We start from the raw sequence: 22,422 nt of genomic DNA, 5'->3' as shown, positions 1-22,422 counted from the left end.
TTCACTCCATCCTTTGTTAGGGTGTAGGTATTTTCTCGTCCATCATGTACATCATGCCTATCAAACTACCATAGCCTACCCAACCACATATGACATATGTCCATGGGTATGATATCACACAACACCTCATCCTAGTAGCTTCTAGTCTTGAACTTTACTGAGCATTGCTTAGAAAACATGACCTTTTGGTCATCTTGCATCGAGGTAATATGGTATGAACATGGTTGTTTCTACTTCTTTATCTTCAACTTTGTGATCATCTTTTTTGACACCATATTGTTAGTACTTCCACCATCAATGATCACATCACAACACTTATCTTCACATTTGCACCTAGATCAAAACAAACTCCTTTGATTAGAATCATTCTCACCACTCAATAAGACTCTTCAATTAACTAGGACTTTTCCTCTTTTAGCATCTTTAGAATGGGATGATTTGGCATCTTTATCAACATGTGCAACTCTAGCTTGGCTTTTGGTTCTTTGATCTTCCCTTCTTTGGCATTGGGAACACTCAAATGCTCTATGCCCTTCTTCTCCATAGTGAAAAAAATTCCCATGGAAGCCTCATCTTTTAGAGTTATCCCCTACCTCTTCCTCTCTAATCTCTATCATTTTGACCACAAAAATTATTGGAATTGTTTCCCCTCTAGTTCTAAATACTACTTCTAACCTCATCCTTGTTCTTTTGATCATCACTTTGACCACCATAAGACTTTCCACTAGATCTTCTACCATGACCTCTACCTCTATTTTTGTTATCAAACTTCTTACTCAACTTCTCCTCTACTCTTAGGGAAAACTGGCATGCCTCCTCAATACTATTCATTTGGACTAAGCTCACTTCCTCTTGAATGCTTGGCCTTAACCCATTAAGATAATGCATAACTTTCTTTGTATCAACTTCCACATGGCTAGTTCTTATGAGAATTCAATAGAACTCCTTAGTATACTCTTGAACAGATCTTCCCTTTAGCTTCAACCCTTGCATCTTCTTCGAGAAATCAAGATCATAATCCACAAAAATAAACTGTCGCTTCATTTCAGCTATCATTTGATCCCATCTAGTGATTTTGTCTCTCCCTCTTCTATTTTTCTCCAATTGGATCTTCTACCATCAAATCTTTGCATGACCCTTCAGTTTGGCCTTTGCAAAATTGACCCTATCTAGGTCTTCAATATCTTCATATTCAAAGTACTCTTTGAATTCATTGATCCAATCAATCAATTACTCTAGGTTAAGATTTCCCAAAATTGTGGGAACATCAAACCTAGGTTTTTTCCAATTTTAGAAATGGCCTTGAAAAGATTTTCCTCCTCTAGGTTCAAAACTTCATCTTCTACTACTTGACCAGTGTTTCCTTCTTCCCATTCATCCTCATTTTCATCCCCTCCTATGGAAAGATTCATTCCTCTTCATATTTATTATTGCAATGCTTCCATTTTCCTCTTGAGGGCTCTAAAAATCTTAGATGTAACACTTAAAGTGCTCATCCATCAAGTTTTTTGACCTCATCCAGGCATGTTTAGGTCTCTAATGATGAGCTTGAAGTTTATATACCAAAATTGCAAACCAAAAATCAATAATAAATCTATGAATACACATAATATGGCATTGGGCCTCAACTGACAGGTTGATATCTCCAAGATAAACATCCACCTCTTAAATTAGGACACTTTGATCTTGAAATAACTCTGCATTAAGAAAACCCTTATTCAAACAACTAAAATGAAATATTTTTAGTTAATGCAAGATTTCTTTGTACCAAGGATGTACCCACATCTAATATCTCTTAGACATGTTGCCTTTTCATTTTTCCCTAGTACGAACAATTTTTTTCAAAACCTTCATATATCATTCTATAGGATACATTTGTCTCATTTTTATTAGGTCATAATGCCCTAGTTCATATTCTAGATGTATCATAAGATGCATATAAATGTTAAAGATTATTGGTGTAAATTCTTATTCTAATAAAAAACTTCAATAATTTCCACTCGCAAACTACCAAAGTTTGAAGGATCTAATACATGTAAACTCATTCTCTTTAATATTAGGCCTAGCCTTATAATTTCCATTCCTAGCCCTTTTGCCAAGCTTGGCATATTTACTACAATAGGTAAGATATATTTGATTATGACATGATAGTCATGGGTCTTGAGGCCTCTTATGCTATTAATACAAGTTTGGCTTCTAATGCTACTACTCACATATCCAGTAGAAAATCAAGTCTGAGGCATTAATTGTAAGAATTGTGTACATTATTCCTTTGTCCAAACATAAGGAGCACTAGGTTTTCTTATTTTTTGTTACCATATTTTTCAACCCAAATATTTCAATGAATCTTTCTTTCTTGAAATTATTTACAAGATGAAATAGTATCAAAAGTACCAAAAAGAGTTTCTATAATAACATAAGCTATATTTTTCTTAGTATGCATAAAGTCAACAATATGCCTAATAGAAATATCCTTAAAGTATGGAAAAATCTACAATATTAACAACCATTTTATACCACTTTTATTATATGGATCATATCTACTTCCAAAAATCCCATTATTTTCAATAAATAACATTCTATTTTGTTCATTCCCAATAATTTAATCACTTGTTTTTAGCAATGGTGCTACACAATTATCTTCTTGACCCTTAAAAGATGTTTTTTCCTAATGATATGGATGATCAATTTTAAGATAAACACGATGCCCACAATAGATACACTTATGCAAGCTTCATGAGTGTCTTATAAAATCCCTAAAGTTGCAAGTAGGACATCCATGGTGTCCATGAACTAATAGATCAGGCAATATGCCATATGCAGGAAGATCATGAATTGCAAACAATAAGGAAGCTCTTTAAGTAAATTTTATTAAATGACCATCCTTTAAAGATTGAATTACTTCAATTCCTTTCCACAATTCAATTAGCTCATCATATAATGGCTCAAGATAAGTATCTATTCTATCTGAAGTCACACTTTTTTCCCCCAGAATAATCAATGATAACATTAAAAAAAATGGCTTAGTTGCTAACCATGGAGGCAAGTTATAAATTATTAGGAACACTAGCCATGTTGACCATTTATTACTTTGATCTTAGAAAGGGTTCACCCCATCTAGAGCCAAACGAAACCTTGTATTACAAGGATCTTGAGAAAAATCAAGCCTTCTATTATCAATTTTCATCCATCTCTTAGAATTTGGAATATGTTGTTATTTTCCATCAATGACCCCATTTTGGGTACGTAGATAGTGAATGAGTAATGTAAAAATATTACAAGGCTAAAAATAATTTTAAAAAATATAGGTCAATTGAAATATGTTGAACTACTATAGTGGCATTTTTAGAAGGCACAAATCAGAGCTTCCAAATGGCATTTGATATTGAATTATTTTTATTTTCTGGTCCAAACTTTAGTTGCAATAAGGTATTTAGATGTTCTAGTCAAATTAGGAGGGTATATAATGATTAGATGGTGTGATACTATTGTCTTAGTATTCTAAAATTGAGAAAGGAGAAATGCCCCTTTTCTCCAAGTTAAAGGACACAACATCTTAAAATTTTGGGATTTTCATCATTCAAAAATTGGTCTTGGTACCTATGTGTCTTGATGATTAGAATTTAGACCCAAGGATATCCACTATTGGAATATTTGTAGTAGTTTACAATCAATTTGGGCTAATTAACTATTTACTACCACTTCAAGATTCCATCAAGATGTTAACAATCCTCACAAAGATGTTCTACAATTTTTAGATGAAACTCCCTCAGTTCAACTTCAAAGGTGTCAAATTCAATATCTTCCTTAACTAGTATGTAATAGCTTAGGCTAAAATAAAAATTAGTATTACGTAGTCCTCTAGACTACTAAACACTCAACTTATGTATACACCATCTCTGAGATAAATAAGTAGTGGAACAAATTATTTAATGACTTAAGAAAGACATCGAGATTAAGAATTTACCATAATAGGGAGAAACCATACAATGTTTAGCTAGAAATATATGGTAGAGAAACAATTTGAGAATGGAACAACCACAATCTTGCTGAATTTAGAAAAAAGTGAGGAGTCAAATCTAACTACTATTATTGAGTGTTGTTGATGACAACAAACACATTGTTGATTGCTACTACACACAAGCATGGATTGTTTTAATTTCTATAGACAAATATTTTATAGGCTTTGAAATTTTTTTTTGACCCAACATAGCTTAGATGCACTGGCAATTTCCATTAGAAAGTGGACAACCTAGTGCACATCCTAATCCATCCTAACATGTGAATATTCTTACCCATGAGGAACTTACATATTACAAAAAAACTGTATATATTTCATGCTTCTCCAAAACTACATTTTTATTTAAAACCTTTTGACCAAGAATATAGTTAGATTTTTTTACAACTTGTTGGTTCTCTATCTACAATAATTTCCAACTCTAACTTCTTGTTTATTTGACAACCTACAATTTACATATGAACTATTCTCCTCACTTGGTTATCTTATTTTGTCCTTTTGTGTTTTTCATACCTTATGTCACAATAGTCATAACTCTTGGTTGTTCTAGCCATTTCTCAGATGACTCATACCTAGGTATACAACATGTGTATCTCACTCTAAGGCTACGTTCTAGTGTGGTCCTTGTCTAAGATTTTCTTTACAACATTGTCTATGATAGTTGCAACAAGGAGTGGAAATGTGTTTCATCCCCATAGAATTAGAGATGAGGTAGAACTATAGGTCATAATTGTGGCAGAGGTTGCTTCCTAGTTTATTCATGGTCTAAATCCAGTGAATTTAGTGAGGAGTCTCCATGATATCTCTCACCTATTAAACCACCTCATGTTCAAAGAACATTTTCCATAAACTTTCAGCAAACTATGAGTCCCTTGTATCAAGAGAATCCTAAAACTAGCAAAACATATACGTCTCCAAACAACACAACTGAATTCTTATTTAGAAAACCTTTTCAATCAACATATACTAAAACTTACCATACTCCTAGAATGGTAGATCAAGATCAAGAAAATAGAGAACATAGTAGAGGACAAGATCACCAAAGGAATGAAAGACAAAAGGAACCTTACAACCATACTAATGAGAATGAGGAAACTGAAGAAATAGCTCTTGAAGACATCAAAAAATGTCATAAGGATAAACACTTCCAAAAAGTCATGGAAATCTTGCTTAACAAAGAGAAAGAGAAATACTTTCTCAAACTCACTCAAGAGGAAGCCAAACTACCTCATCATTTTAATGTTGAGACAATCATCACACATGAAGAGGAAACTAAAATGTCCAAGTTGCAAGAAAAACTAAAGATCATGCAAGAACAATTGGTCCAAATAATGCATGACAAAGATAAACCAACAAAAACATATACCTTAAACACTCTTTGTCCATTTCCTTTTGACAAGAGTCTAGACATGCATCCTTTTCCAAGAGGAGTCGAATTACCCATGTATGATAAATACTTCAAAAATTCCTATCCTTAAGATTATTTGTAGGAATTTGGTGCTTTGTCTATGGAATTTATGTATAATCAAATGTTTCTCATGCATCTATTCCCACAGAGTCTAGGTGGTTAGGCTATGGAATAGTTTTCACAATTGTCTACTAGTATCAAAATGTTTGATGGGATTGCTAACCTATTTTTCAACAATAGTCACACAATATACAACATCTAGTTAACATATGTGACTTGTGTATCCTCAAACAAAAAGTTGGAGAACCTTTCCTCATATTCCTTTAGAGGTGGTAACAATTATATGCCAAATATTCATGAAAGATTCTTGAAATGAAAATATTTGATATCTATATTTTACCTAACTTTGGGTATGAAGTTCAACTTCAAGGTCCATGCACCTTTGAAGACCCATAGTCACACAAGCTATCTAGATAAAGGAATTGATAGTCAAAAAGGGAAAAATAACCCTTCAAAAGGACACCAAACAAGGATCAAATTCTAGTAAGGATAAGTTCAAGTATATAAACAAGAATTGAGAAGTAGTACATGATGGAGTCATTAATAACATACTCCTAAACTCGCCAAAGAAACTTTCAATCTTACAAATAGTTTCAAAGCATCTAAAATTGTTGACAAATCTCCTCATATCAAAAAAACATTTGGAAATATAATAGAATGGAGAGTGGAGTAGGGAGAAGTGGTAATTGTAGGTGCAAGAAAGGGGGGCAAGATGTCAATGCATCCAAGGACAAGGACCCATGGGCACTGTAGCCTCATCCAAGCGAGAAGATTATTTCCCCCCTTCTAGTTGGAGGGTCTTCTAGGGCCAAGGGTTAGTGGTCAAATCTTTTTAGGGTCAAACCAACACATAAGTTGACATTTCCTAAAATTATTGATAAATCTGATAAGGAGAAGGGAATTTTTGCACTGGAAGTCCCTAGAGAAATCATAGATCATAATATCCTTAGTATGGCATCTACTTTGGTGGGAAAATTCATCAGTCCATGGCCCAACATTGACCTAGTGAGGGTCTTCACTAGGAAAAAATGGGATATGAAGGGGCATGTTGAGGTGACTGCAATGGCCAAAGGGATCATGTCATTTGAGTTCTCTTGCTTAGAGAACTATGCTAAAATCTTATGTGCAAGAAATTGGTCTCTACGGAGATCTACTTTGATCTTGTAGAAATGGACCTCCAACTTGGATCTAAACAATGATTTCCTTTCTCAGGCCCTAATTTGGATTAGATTGCCTGAACTTCCTCTTGAATATTGGCACAAGGATGTTTTCAATGGTATTGCACGATCATTTGGAGAACTCCTTTCCATTGATCCTATCACAATAGCTAAGAAGAGGCTTAATTTTGCAAGGATTTTTGTTGGCATGAAAGAAGGCTAGGACATGCCCCAAGTCATCAAACTTCAGTCCCATTTGGGAAGTAGAATCCAATAGATCAACTATCAAAGTGTCTCTTTTGCATATTTCCATTGAAAAAAGGTAGGCCACAAAGCTAGCACCTACCCATTATTTAAAGGCAAATAAAAGGAGGGGAAGGTCCAAAACAAAGTTGGCAAGCATAATGCCAATGCTCCCAAAAAGGAATGGAAGAAGAAAGAAACTTTAGAGAAGAAAGAAGGGGAAATAGTGGGGAAAGCTAACACTAATATGGTAATAGATCCTCAAGTTGTGGTCTTAGCCCCCCAAGAGGTGGATGAAATCTTAGAAAAGGATAAGAAGGATAAAATTGATGACATGAAATGCCTTCCTCACTTACTAGAAGAGGAAGGTAAGGGGGTGACCCAAGAGCCTAAGAAGATACATGAGGCCATCATTTTTATCAATTTAGAACTTGAGTTATCCTTTGTCCTAGACTCTCTAGAGGAGCCTATGGTAGTTGATCCTCCTCTATCCCAAGGATCCAACACAAGCCTGGTCAATAGGGTTACCCCTAAGACTATGAACAGAATCATTGAGCGACTCTCAGCCATGTCACCATGACACCCGGCCAGACTGGAGGCTTTGTTTGATAATTACAAGGATGTTGATGAAGCTTCCTAGACTATGGTCAAAAATAGAAAGAAGAAGAATAGTCATGACCCTTCTCCTACTTCTCCAACTACAACAAGGAGCAAATTAAAATATGACCTTAGCCTTACCTCCAATTAGTTGGGTAAGAAAAGCAAGAACCAACTAAGAAAGGAGGAAATGAGAAAAAATTTAGTGGATGGAATGCAACATACCATCCAAGAATCCTATTCATCAGTCAAAGCATAAAGATTCTATCTTGGAACATCCATGGACTCAATGATAGCCACAAATAATAGATTATAAGGAATATGATTAGGAACCAAAGGTCTGATGTTTTTTTAGTTTAGGAAACTAAAATGAGAAAGGAAAGCTTGGGGAACATTAAATTTAGCAACATCATGAGTAGTGTTGTTTCTAACTCAAAGGGTGCATTGGGGGGCCTGCTGATCTTATATAATAAGAAGCATTTTAAATTTTTACTAGAATATAATGAAGGTAACATTCTCTTTTGCAGAGTCTATCATATGCATTCTAATGAAAGCTAGTTTTTTCTGAATTTATATGCTTCTAATAATAAAAGAGAAAGAAAGAACTATTGATCTAAAGTAAGAGAGCTAGTGCAGTTCAGTAAATTAAGGAAGGGCATTATAATGGGAGATTTCAATACTCTGCTTGTGGATAAGGAGAAGATGGGAGGCCTGGCACCAGATTGGGAGAGTAAGCAAGACCTCTCTAGTTTTATTAATGGTTTGGCTTTTCTAGATTTGGATCTCTCAAGAGGTGTTTTCACTTGGTCTAGCAAAAGATTAGGTCAGGAGTGTATTCAGGTTAAATTGGATAGAGCCTTAATATCTCCTGATTGGTTGCAATCTTTCTCTTGTAAGCTATCTCTGTTTCCTAGAGTTGGCTCTAATCACTCTCCTATTTCCCTTTTGGTTGTTCCTATTGAACAAAGAAGGAACTTCCCTTTTAGGTTTGAAAAAATGTGGACTTCCCACCCAGAGCTTCTAGATAAAGTGAAATTCTAGTGGGGGATTGATGTGGAAGGAACGAAAATGTTTAGAGTTACTAGGAAATTAAGCAATGTGAAGAGGATGATTAAAGTTTGGAACAAGATGGACTTTGGTCATATCTTTCATGATAAGGAGGATCTATCAAACAAACTAACCTCAATTCAAGACAATATCTAATAGGAAGGCTACAATGAGATGAACGGGGAGGCTGAGATGACTATTCTTTCAGACTTGCACAATATCATCAATAAGGAGGAAAAATTATGGAGACAAAGATCAATGATAAATTGGCTCAAGGATGGAGATCAAAACATGAAGTTTTTCATCTCTCCATTGTTAAGCATAGAGCTAATAATAAAATATCTAAAATCAAGAGGGGGCAGGTTTTGCTAACCAAAGATAATGATATCTCTGCTGAGGCAGTGTCATTCTTCTCTTCTCTTCTATCATGGGACCCCTTGTTATCAAGGGTGGATTAGGAGCACATTATTTCTTGTATCCCTCAGATAATCCAACCCCACCACAAAAAAATACTTTGGGCTATCCTAATGCTTTAGAAGTTAAAGAAGCTCCTTTTTCCTTGCCTGCTGACAAATTTCCAAGTCTAGATGGGTTTCTTACATTCTTTTCTCAAATCTATTGGCAGGTGGTAATGGTAGATGCGGTGCAGGCTATTCAGGAGTTCTTTGGTGCGAGAAGTATTCTTGAGGAGATTAATTCCACTTTCTTGGTCCTCATTCCTAAATCTCTAGTGGCTAACTCTTTGGAAAAATTCAGACCTATTATTTTATGCAACTCTTTTTATAAGATCATCTTGAAGGTGCTTACTTCTAGAATGCTCAAAATTCTCCCTCTCCCTCTAATTATTTCTCAACAACAAATTGGCTTTGTCCTTGGAAGTTAGATTTTAGATTCAATTATGATGGTTCATGAAGTTATTCATTCTTTGGAAGCTAGTAAACATGAAGGTATGTTGCTAAAACTGGATCTCTCTAAAGCTTATGATCAGGTTGACTAGTCTTTTCTTGGGTTAGTCTTTAGGCCTTTGGATTTGATGAAAAATTCTATAAGATTATCTCTCAGCTTGTTTCTACCTCTTCTCTTGCTATTTTGATCAATGGAGCTCCCTTAAACTTCTTTAAACCTTCTAGAGGTCTTAGACAAGGAGACCCCCTCTCACCTATTCTTTTCATTATTTTGGTTGAATGTATTGGTAGGCTTATTGAGTGCAATAAGAAAGATGGAAGTCTCAAGGGGATCAATCCTTCATCTAAATGTGATCCTTTCTCCCACCAACAATTTGTGGATGACACAATAATGGGGGGGGGGGCTTCTATTGGGGAGGCTTCTATTAGGGAGGCTAAAGCTATGAAGGTGATCCTTGATACTTAAACGAGAGGGTCTAGTCAGCTGATCAACTGGGAAAAGAGCTCAATTTTCTTTGTTAATACCCTTGAAGTGAGGTAGAGAAAAATTGCTAGGATCCTTGGTTGCATAGTGGGAAAGCTTCCCTCTACCTATCTTGGGCTCCCTTTGGGATCTTCTCCCCTAGACTCCTTCTGGAATGGGATTTTGGACAAATTCAGTAGAAAATTGGTTGGGTGGAAAGGTACTTTTCTTAGCTAGGCAAGAAAATGCCAGTTGGTCAAATCTATTCTTTAGAACTTGCCTATGTATTCTTTGAGCTTATATGGTATTCTTGGGAGATTTGCAGAGAAAATGGAAAAATTTTAGAGAGATTTTATATGGACTAGCCTTGAAGGGAGAAAAATGTATCCTTTGGTTTCTTGGGATAATGTGTGTCTTCCAAAGAGGTATGTTGGCCTTGGCATAAGAAAGTTAACCCATCTCAATAAGGCTTTGCTAGCCAAGCAAATATGGCACATCTTCAACAGCAGTAGTGAATGGAGGGATATCCTGGTTAATAAATATATTAGAAGGCCTTCTCTTCATTTCATTTTAAAAAATGAATGTATTCTAAAAGGATCAGTTATCTAGAATGGTATCCTAAAAGCTAGGGACCTGGCAAAGGCCAAGGTTTCTTGGAAATTGGGTAATGGAGAAGATATTTAGTTCTAGTCTAAAAGTTGGCTATTTCAAGGTCCCCTTATTAACAATCCTACCTATGAAGTATGGGTGAATCAATGTATGTGATAATTTGGGTTTAAAGTTAGCAATTATAGGATTGGCCAGGGATGGAGAGATCTCTCCCTCATATCTAAAGATCTAAAACTGATTATGTTAATTTAAAACTCTATGGTTCTTAGCAATAAAAGAGATGAAATGATTTTGGGGGATAATCCCAATGGTATTTATTCTATTGCTTTAGGCTATAACTCTCTTTGGTGTAGGAGGGAGAAACCCCCTTGAGCGAGTGCCTGGCTTTCGTCTCTCACTCCCAAGATCAACATCTTTTATTTACCGACACTTCAGAATAAAATCCTCACTCAAGAAAATCTTAAAAAGAGAGGACATGGCATGCCTAATAGATGTCCTCTTTTTAAAAACTAGTTGGAGTCAATAAACTATCTTTTCATTCATTGTGTTTACTTTAGGTAGGTTTGGGAGTTCCTAATCTAGGATTTTGAGATTTTTTGGTGCATGCCGAGATTTATTCAATCAATGGAAAAGTCTATTTAAATCTTCTATTTTGTAGGAATTAAGTACCTAGATTTTTCCTCACTTTTACTAGAGTATCTAGAAGGAAAGGAACAACAAAATTTTTAGGGATAGTGAGGAGCCAACTCTTATTCTTGGTTGGAAGATTTATAAAAACATTAAGGAAAACTACCAAGTAAAGAAGGGGGAAGAGTTTGAAGTTGGCAACAAAAAGACTAAAGAGGAAAAGATAGAAAGCTAAAAAGATAGGAAGCCAGATGACTTCTTCCCCCGAAGGGGTGGCACAAAGCCAACTTTGATGGTGCCTCAAGAGGAAATCTAGGTCCCTTGGGAAGTGGTGGAATAATAAGCAATAATTTTGGCGAGGGAGTCGTAGCTTTTTCTCTTCCATTGGGAAACCAAACTAATCATTTTGTGGAAGCCAGAGCTATGTGCCATGTGGTTAAACTAGCTTTTGAAGTTGGAATAACCAAGCTTTGGTTAGAAGGGGATTCTAATAACATAATTAATTGTATCAATGGAAAATCTCATTCTTCTTGGTCGATTGTCAATCTAATTGAAGAGACATGTGACACCCTTGCTAAATTTGAGACTGTCCACATCACACATGCATTCAGAGAAACAAATCTAGTAGTGGATAGGTTTTCCAATAAAGGTGTGGGATCTGACAAGTTGATTACATGGCATTCAGGAATTGATATTCCAACTAAGACCCTTATCGACCTGGAAAAAATATGGGGTTGTATAATGGAGATCTAATGGTAATAATGAATATTAAAGGAATATGGGATATGAGTACGAGTCATAAAGGCCTTTTTGGTTTATGAAAGAAGTTAAGGATATCATTGTCTTTTTGACACATTTTGTGGGTCAAAATTGTCATTTACTGCTTGTATTTTAGTAAGGTGAATTATCTTGGTGTGTATTAGAGAAAAAATGTCAAAATTTTGTCTACGAAGGAGCTATAAAGCCCATAGTTTATGAGAATTGTTGGAGTTAATACTGAAGAGATGGTTGGAGAATGCTATAGAAAGGAGCTAGTGGGGGATCTAGAGAAATGAAGGAATAGAGGAAAAGTATGGAAAAAGTTGAAAAAGGGAGGGGTTTCTAGTTACATTGCCAAACTTCATGGTTTCAATCCTAAGGTCACCAACAATATGGTGAATTCATTAAAAGATGACAAGGTGAAAGTGAATGGTGTCTCTTTCTTGGTCACTGAGGAGGTTGTCACTGTGGTCACTAAGATTCCTATGGAGGGTTTCAAGTTTTATAGGGATAAAAAACTCTCTACCAATGAATGCTGTGAAGGATTTTGTAAAGAGCACCAAAGAAATAAAAGAATTGATTAAAAGTGAGACTCTTGATGTGATAGATTCCATCTAGAAGCTCTGAAGGTATGTGTTGCATGCTATCATTGAATATATTACTCTAGACCCTAGGTTTGATCGAGTAAGAATCCACCATTTCATTCTTCTTAATCATTTTTGCCATCATAGGAAAATTTCTTTCCCTTTCTATTTACTTAACTCCATGAGTAAGGCTATCACTAGCTTTAAGAAGAAACCCATTGTCAACCCTGCTCTACATGAGGGATTGTTGTTGCTAATCCATGAGTACTTCAAAGCTCAGATGATGAGCAACAATCCTTTCCTAGATGAAAATGAGGACAATGGTAGCTCTAGCTACTCTTCTGACTTTGATGAAATTTAGAGCATAAGCTCAGAGGAGAAGGGGAATGTTTCTTTTGGAAAGAAAATTAAGGGTCATGTTAAGAAGCAGCCCTCTAATTTAACCCCTAGAAGAAAGAGACCAAGGGACAATGGCCAAATCTTTGGTAAAGATGATATGGATTATAATGAGGATGAGGAGGACATGGCTTTTGATGATGAAGATAAGGAGATGGACGAGGAGATTAAAGAGGACCATGCTAGGAAAAAATGATAGAGGGATGATGAAGATAATGAGAGGATTTTGAATCAGGGACCAGAGGTTTCAATTCTCCCCCTTTCCCCTATTCATCCCCATCCTCAATCTCACTCTAAGGAGAAGGAAAAGGAAAATACTAGTGCTAAAGAGGGGCAAGTGCTTGCCAAAAATAGGAGAAAACGTTGGAGGAATTTTAATGTAAGGACTGTGACATTAGGAATTTATAGAGAAGCTATGAATCCTTAGATTCTAGTGGAAAATTAGGAAGAGCCCCAGCTTAAAGAGCTCATAGACCGAGCTATTGTGGCCATCTCTAATAATGCAAGGGAGATGGGTATGAACCTTCTCAACAAGACTCATAATAGCATGATTAATAATTTTAGATCAATCAAGTGGCTCTACCATGAGCTAGAAGAGGTCAAAGAGAAGGTTTGTCAGATGGAGGGAAACAACAGGAAGACTAAAAGTCTAGTTGAAAGGAGAATTAAGAATCTTGAAAACTACAATCATAATTTGGCTAGTCAGATTATCTCTCTCCTCAATTTGATCAATGGAAATATTCTCACTTTAACCAGTGTGTTCAAAGACAGAGGCCTGCTAGTAGGTGAGGATAGAAAGGATAGAGAAAGAGCTAGGTTTGATAATGATATGGCCATTGACATCACCTTTACTAGTTTGGACCAAGAAATGGAGAAATTCTAGGAGCAGAAGGCCAAGGAGCATTAGAAGATTTATGAGGCTACCCAAACCATGTAGGATTTTAAGAAGAAGAATGAAGAGTGTCCCTCTTCTTCTATCTTTTTGTGTTTTTGCTATTTCTCTTTTGGTTTTTCATTCTGGCTTTTGATTTGTTTTGTTAAAGATAGTTGGATCTAGTCTTTCTATTGGCATTTGTTGTTGGCTAGGCCCCATGCTTATTATTAGCCTTTAGACTCATTGTTTCTAGTTGGGCTTTTTTGCTTATTTTCACCCTTGGTTTGTAGCTACTTTTGGGTTTTAGGGTCCCTATAAAACCTATTTATCTTATATTAAAAAAAAATTAGGAAATAAAATGAAGAACTCATCTTTGGTTACATGCCAAAAATGAGAATATACATTTCTTGGTGAACCTCTGGATGTGGTCTATAAGACCTTGCTGCAAAATAAACTCATTTCTCCATTGGATAATTCTTGTCCTTGTGATCCACATCCATGACCTTCATGGTGGAATGTGACTACATTTTGTGAATACCATAAAAAAAAAGGTCAAAAAACCAACAATTGCATCAACCTATGTCACAAAGTTCAAGACTTAATTGACGATGGTGACATTTTTGTGGATGGACATAAGAAAAATATAGATCACAAGGATTTCAAGGAGCCATTCCCACACTATGAGAAGGGAGAAAAACCTAAATAGAAAGCTCATAACAAGGTCAACTATATGTTTTCTAATGATGATGATGTGATCAATGTGGTTGAACCTATGGATTTTGAGTATTATGACATCATTACAATCAAGGGAAAACAAGATAACACAAATCCTAAGACACCCTTTGTCTTAAGAGGTGCTCCATCTATTACATTTGACAAAGAGCCATCACAATCTTGTGCCAACATTGTTACATGTTCTCATGTCAATATAATACTTAAATTCTCTGCACCTTTTTCTCCTAAGTTAGAACAACAAAAAGCCAAACCCCTTGTTGGTCCATCTAGAAAAGGTACTAAACTTGCAACAACTTTTGTAGCTATTAACTATAGCATCCTCGATCAATTGCAGTTGACAAGTACTTAAATAATGATCTTTGAATTTCTCAAAATCTTCCTTGCTCATAGGTAGATCCTTAACAAATCCCTCACTGAGGTACAAGATCTTGATCTTGATAGGTTCCAATCTATGGTAGGTCATCTGATCTTACCCCATTATCTGTCCTTATCTAAGGAGGATGACAACTCATTAAGTCATCCACATAACCAGCTATTGCACATTGAAGTCATAATACACCAGAAACATGTCTATCACATGCTCGTTGACAATGGAGCTAGCTTAAATAACTATTCTACTACTTTGTTCAAAAAATTGGGCTATTTTGAAGAGTTAGTTTATCCTCATTGTAGAATAACTATCAAGCCATATGATGAAGTCAAGCATAAATCCTTAGGTCTTGTTGTGTTGCTTCTTTGAGTTAGTCTTGTAGAAAGATATGTCACTTGTCAAATATTTGAAATTTCATTAGTGTACAATATTCTAATAGGGAGACTATGGATACATGAAATGCAAGTTGTACCTTCAACTTATCATTAATACGTCAAGTTCTCATTTCATGAATCTAAAGTCACCATACCTACTAATACTAGTTACACCTTTAACATGGTAAAATCTCCTAAAATCTTTGTAAATGATAATAAGGAATCTATAGATCATCATGATGATAAGCTGAAACAAATCAAGAAGTCACTCAAGTTGAAAGAAACTAGGATGAGTGAATATCATGTAGAACTTGTTCTATCTTTGACATCTCTTCTTGAGTCTCCCTATTATTATGGGAGACATCTGAAGTGAAGAGACCCTTTGTGCTATCACCTTAGACTAAGTAAAATAATACCTTTCGTAAAGCTACTATACCTTTAGAGGAGGAAGATGGAAAATAGAGCTATTTCTATATGGATATGTAGAGAGGAAACTCCAATTGATCTCATAGAACAGTCTTGTGAGATTACTCTTGAAAAGTATGGTCTAGGTCTTAAACTCATGAAATAGTTTGGCTACAAAGGGAATGGTCCAATTGGATGCAACAAAAATGGCCCAATTGATCCTGTCAAATTGATAGCTTGAAGGTCTTGAGATACATTTGGTCTAGGTTTCAAGAAGATTTCCTTCCATCTAGGGATTAACAAATTTATACCAGAATCTGAGAGTTCATCTGAACATGAGTCACACATTGGGTTAGATGATCATGAGGATGATGGTGATGATGAGGATCCTTATCCTTATCCAATTCCTATTGATACTAAATTCTCTATTTAACTGGATGAATTTGTACCACATGTTAGTACTATGACTATTGATAATGATTCTTTTGACAACACTATTAAGGAACAAGGAGAGTCTAGTCATAAAATAGCCATTGAGATAATTTGTAAAATCCAAAATATGAAGGATAATTTTTCCCTATTATTGTTGGGGAGTTCTATAGTTTGTCTTTTAGAAGCAACTATAGAAAAAGACATAGATCAAGTACATGTCTATGAAAATAAGCTTGAAGTAGGTGAACTATCTAGGGTTAGTTTGGATGAGTCCCATCCAACTAATGTCATCAAGTCTTCAATTAATGTCATTAGAACTCAAAGGCATTCAAACACACGTGTGGATGAAACCACTCTAGGTCTTGGCTTACTTGTCCAATCATTTGATGATTACACTGTGAACACCTTTGAACCCACCACATCTCTTTTGCTCACTATCCCAAGCTCATAAAATAGAATTCCAACGCATCTAGTGAAGTCCCTGCATTCAAGAATGACTATGCTCTTGCCTACTACTTGAACACTATCAAACCTATAACATCTTCCACCAGTAAAAAAAGTGTCAACATGACTAAAGCTGACATCAAATATCTTAGTCACACAATAAAAATAAATAAATAGAAGGTCTAATGGTGAAAACCACATTGTGGTAGTATTAGAACCTAAAATAGTTTAAAAAAAAGATGTATCCAAAGGTGAAAACCTCTCTGAGGCACCTAAGGATGAGATATTTGATAAACTTCCTAATCATTTTCAAGAAAGATCATTAGTGTTGATAGGTCCAACACAATTGGTCAACTTGTGGATAGAGGAGAAGCCTCATATGATACATCTTACATAGTCTCTATCAAATATCTCCATAAGAAGAAAGAAGAATCTATTGTCTTCTTTCAAGAGAAAAAGATAAATTTTGCATGTACATACTTAGACATGCCAGGATTGGATGCTGACCTTGTAATGCATCCATTATCTATCATACTAGGAGTTAAACTAGTCAAACAAAAGCTTAGGAAAATGTATCTTCATGTTGCATTACATGTTAAAGTTTAACTAGAAAAGCTTCTCCAATCTAGTTTCATCTATGCTATCAACTATGCTAAATTGATTTCCAACATTGTTCCAGTCTCCAAGAATGAAAAATCTATCAAAGTTTGTACAAATGTCCAAGATTTGAACATAGTATGTTAGAAGGATGATTTTCCACTCCCTAACATCAATATGATAGTGGATATGACAAGAAGATATGAAATGTACTCACTCATGGATGTTTTTTCTGGCTATAATCAAATTAAAATTACACTAGAAGACTACGAAAAGACTACTTTCACTTGTGCATGGGGAACCTTTTGTTTGAATGTGATGTCATTTGGTCTGAAAAATATTGGTGCCACATATCAAAGGGAAGTTACTACAATCTTCCATCATATGATAAATAAGACAATGGAGTACTATGTTGATGATACCCTAGTTAAGAGCATAAAACACAACACTCATCTTCAAGATTTGGGACCCATCTTGGATTGTATGCAAAAATTTAGTTTGAGACTCAACCTCAAGAAATGTATATTTGGTGTAACTTCTAGGAAACTACTTGGCTACATAGTCTCTACAAAAGGAATCAAGGTAGATCCAAAAAATGTTCAAGCAATCATGGACATGCCACCACCTTGTAATATTAGTAAGATGAGGGGCTTACAAGGAAGACGTCAATCCATTTGCAGATTCATCTCATAGTTGGTGGATAGGTCACAATATTTTACAAAGACTCTACACAAAGGTGTGAAATATAACTAGAGAAAAGATTGTGATTAGAGTCTAACATAGACAAAGCAATACCTTTCTAATCCACCAATATTAATGCCTCCTATCTATGGGAATCCTCTCATTTTGTACATCTCAACAATGGAGTCATCTCTTGTCATCTTGCTAGCTCAAAAGGACAATGATAACAAGGAATGAGCTATTTACTATCTAAGTCACACACTGATTTCCTATGAAATGAACTATAGCATCATTGAGGAATCTTTCTTGGTGGATGTCTTTGCTTTCCAAAAGCTAAGACACTACAATCTCACTCATAATATGCAATTGGTTGCTGAAATTGATCCACTAAAATACCTACTTAGCAAGGCAACTCTAATAGGAAGGTTAGCTAAGTGGGTCATGATACTAAGCAAATTTGGCATTCAGTATATTGAATGAAAGGTTATCAAAGGATGGGAAATTGTTGATCAATTAGTAGAAGTGTCAATGCAAAGTTTTCTTTTGTTGAACATTGACTTTCCTAATGAATCAATTCTAATGCTAACACACTAAAATTGGGTGATGTTCTTTGATGACTCCTTCACACAACAAGGATCTAGTGTTGGGCTCTTATTCATAACACCATAGAAGTACTCACTACCTAGGGTATATAAGATTATGTGCAAAATATGAAGCCCTAATTAATGACATGAAGATTTTATTCGAGTGGAGAGTTGATGAATTGAGTATCTTTGGTGATTTATAGCTTGTAATCAACTAGGTCAATGATGTGTATCAGATGAAGGATGAGAAATTGATACCTTATAAGTGCATGGTTAATGATATGAAGAAATACTTTGCTCATGTAACTTTTCAAAAAATTCCTCGTGCATACAACAAAGCAGTTGATGCCATGACTACTCTTGCTTCCATGTTATAGATGTTAGAGAATGATTTTCAACACAAGTTCCTAGTAGAGATGTTACTCTACACTCCTTATAATTCTCCTGAATCTTAGATGATTTTTTCTATTGTAGGACACAACTCATCCTGCTGCCACCATATACACTCTTACCAATGTGACCAAACAATTGTGGACAATATAACTTGGAATGAATAATGTTACCTTATTCATAGTGCTTCATGGTATGTCACTACTGCTAATGACTTGTTTAGGAGAGGTCTTGATGGAACACTCCTTAGGTTTCTAGAACCCAATGAGTCCAAATGTGCATTAATTGATGTACATGAGAGCATTTGTGGATCTCACTCTAACAACTTGACACTAGCTCATAAACTTATCAGAGTTGGTTACTATTGGCCAAATATGGAGCAAGAGGTAATCAAATACACCAAGTCCTATAAATAATTTCAGCTCCACAGGAATCTAATCTACACTTCAACTAAGGAGCTAATTCCATATATCACACTGTGGTCATTCCAAAAATGGGCCTTTGATCTTGTGGGTCAAATTTACCCATCTTCTTCAAATGGACATAAGTTCATTATTACAGCTACATATTACTTCACTAAATGTATAGAGGCAGTTCATCTATCTCCAACAAATGGAAAAACTATAGCTCTGTTCATCATGAATTACATCTGTAAACTCGAAATGTGTCCCACTCTAAACCCTTCTATCCAAACGATTCCATGAGTTTGGAATGTTCGAATGCTAGCTTAGAGCTCCCTATCCATGGAGTGCAAGAGAGTATATTTCAAGAATAAGAAAGCTCTCAGATGAGCCTTAGAGATACTCTTCTTGCTAGTAAACCATGCAATGGGAGGTTCCAAAGACAAGATGCAAGAGTGAAAATGTCTCAAGGAGTTCCTCAAGAATGCAATGCAACTAAAGATTAAATTAGAATGAATATGAAAAGTGCAGCTATTCTAAGCATGGATGAGAGTGTTACAATCCAAATATTAAGCTATGTGAGATAGATTATTGCAAAATAGAAACTAAACTAACATGCAACATGAATCTAAGCTAAAATGCTATGGTATGAGAGAATGTAGACAAGAAATAGAAGTTCTCCACAAAGCTCCAAAGAAACCTATTAGAAAACCTGCAGCATAACAATGTTCAAAAGATGGATGGATTGAGGGGGAAAGCTCTCTCCCTTTTAAAGATGTATGGACGATAGAGATCAAGATGAAGATGGTGGCTGATCAATGGTGGAATTTGAAAAGAGGAGTGATCCATGTGCACACACAAATCAACCAATAGAATATAAGTTGACTTGTCATATAAGACAAAAGTCACAAAGCCTTTTCTTTTAATTGCAAAATAGAAAAAAGACTTTATGTGTGCACTTTAAGTGGGTTAGAAGAATGGGGTCTTTTATTTAATTAAAAGGGGACATGTTCTTTTAATCAAATAATGAACTTAGGATAGCATAGTCAAACTATAGGTTATAATCAAATAAATTGATTATTAGCAATTTGGTCTAGGTAAGTGATTAAATTAATTTAGCCAAAATGTTGAAAAGGGGGCTAATAGTCTAGATGACCATTTTTAGGTGATTACATTTGCCCCTCTTTGACTAATGCGTGATCGATCTGGGAACACATTATGTCAAAGAAAATTGAAGCCAAGTAGGCGATGATAGATATAGATGTCTAATTTCGAAGAGTGAAATGCAAAAATAGATAGCAAGTCCTGAATGCACAGCCTGATAGCAGTAGTACTGAACACTAGGAAGAGATATTGTTAGAATTAAAGAAGAATACTAACGCTTAGAAAAGTAGATAGAGTGAGAGCAAGTGAGAAGATCAAACAAATGCTCCTAAGCAGTGATAGAGTATTTCTGCCCCCTCGGGATCGAAATTGAAATGAGGTAAGGGGGATGCAAAAACTGGCTAGAAATGAGAAAATTAGAATATAGCAATGTCCAAGATGACAGATAGATGATTAGAACCCAAGAATGACTATATAAAAAAATTGATAAAATGCCCCAGTTTGACTAGAGTTGACCTTGAAGGATATAGCATAAAATTAGGTCAAATCTAGTAGAAAGATGATTTAGATGTGAAACAGTGAATTGAGTAGATATGAAGCATAGAAATGATGAAGTTATAAAGAAATGAAGATGCCCCAGTGATGATTCAGAGATTAGACCTCAAAAGGTCAGCTAACTGCTCAGAAGAAAGTAGAATATTAAAAGACAATTTTGACCATCAAGATGAACTCGAATTTGGATTTTGATCCCGAAAATGAATCTAGGACGTCAAAATTATTTAAGAGGTCAAAAATTTATATAATGTGATGACAAGATAGAAAAGAGATGAAGCGAAAGATTAAGAAGGTGAAAAGACATGAACAAGAAGAAAGTAAAGAAATATATGAAAGGAGTTAGCTGATATGTCCACAAAAAGATGAAGAAAGAGAGCTCTCCCCATATGCAAGAATGCAAGACTAAGCTAGAAAATGAACCTAAAATGCAAGCTAATATGCAAAATGGTTTACTAGAAAGAAGCGCATAACATTTAGACTCTTAATTTCATCATTGAGCATTAATTAGGGACATCATGAGATCATACAACCATCACTAGTATAACTATGAGGATATGAATATGATTGATATTAGATAGGTATGTGGAAATCCAATCTAAGCATCAGAGACATGTAAGTCAAGATAACTACACAATTAGATTTCCTAAGTTTAATTTAGCAAGATTACACCTGTATCAAGGCATAAGCGCCAGGATAAACCCCAAGTGCAGTCTTGCGAAACAGTCAAGGATGATATATTTATAAGTCAAAGTGTTGAATAGGACAAGAATGAATGCTTACAACACTATAGACAAATAAAAGTATACCCACAAGTAGAAATCAAGAAAATATGTCCCATGCCCCCAGCCTTCTAGTCAATGACATCCTTGAAAGACTACTAGGGAGGGAACACCTAGCAAAGAAATCATCATAGACAGCACACAAAGTAGATAAAGATCAGCATAGCTCAGTCGTTTAAGTGTTAAAGTGTGTGTGTGTAAGTCACTTGGCCATTTCTTCAAGACTTGATTCTGATAGTGAGAAATATCGTGACATCAGAGACCGTAGGTAAACTATCTTATAAAGTGTTGAAAAACACTTGACGTCAAGGTGGGGGAAGTGTTGAGAAACACTATTTTCTGACTTGTCAAAGAAACCCAAATGCACAAGAGTACCTCAAAAAGGCTAAGTAGTTGTGCCCCCAAGATGAGGACAAGAAACAATTCCAAGCCAAGAAATGTGTACCAAAATAGGTAATTGAGACTGATAGACATAGGTGTAAGGATTTCAAGTAGCACCTATTTTCAAATTTTCACCACTTGACAGATTTTTTCAGGACTTTTTTCAATTTTTTGTATTTTTGAATTTTTTTGATTTTCTTGGTGATACATCAAAGTGCCTATTGCTAGGTTTTCACTAAGAAGATCTTTTTTTCAGGACATTTTCTGATTTTTAGGATTTTTTCAGCATCATATATGATTTTTTTTGGAATTTTTTAGAAGGTTTTAGATATCATTGTTTCTCAAGAGAGATCACATCAATTTCTCCCAATGTCTAGCAAGGTATAGGATACGATGGATAAACAAGCCGATGGATAAGCAAAGATGCATAAGAAAGGAATATG

Source organism: Cupressus sempervirens, chromosome 3, assembly GCF_028749045.1.
Source record: "Cupressus sempervirens isolate cs-2001-9-10 chromosome 3, ASM2874904v1, whole genome shotgun sequence".
Lineage (NCBI taxonomy): Eukaryota > Viridiplantae > Streptophyta > Pinopsida > Cupressales > Cupressaceae > Cupressus > Cupressus sempervirens.
This window is presented reverse-complemented; position numbering follows the sequence as displayed.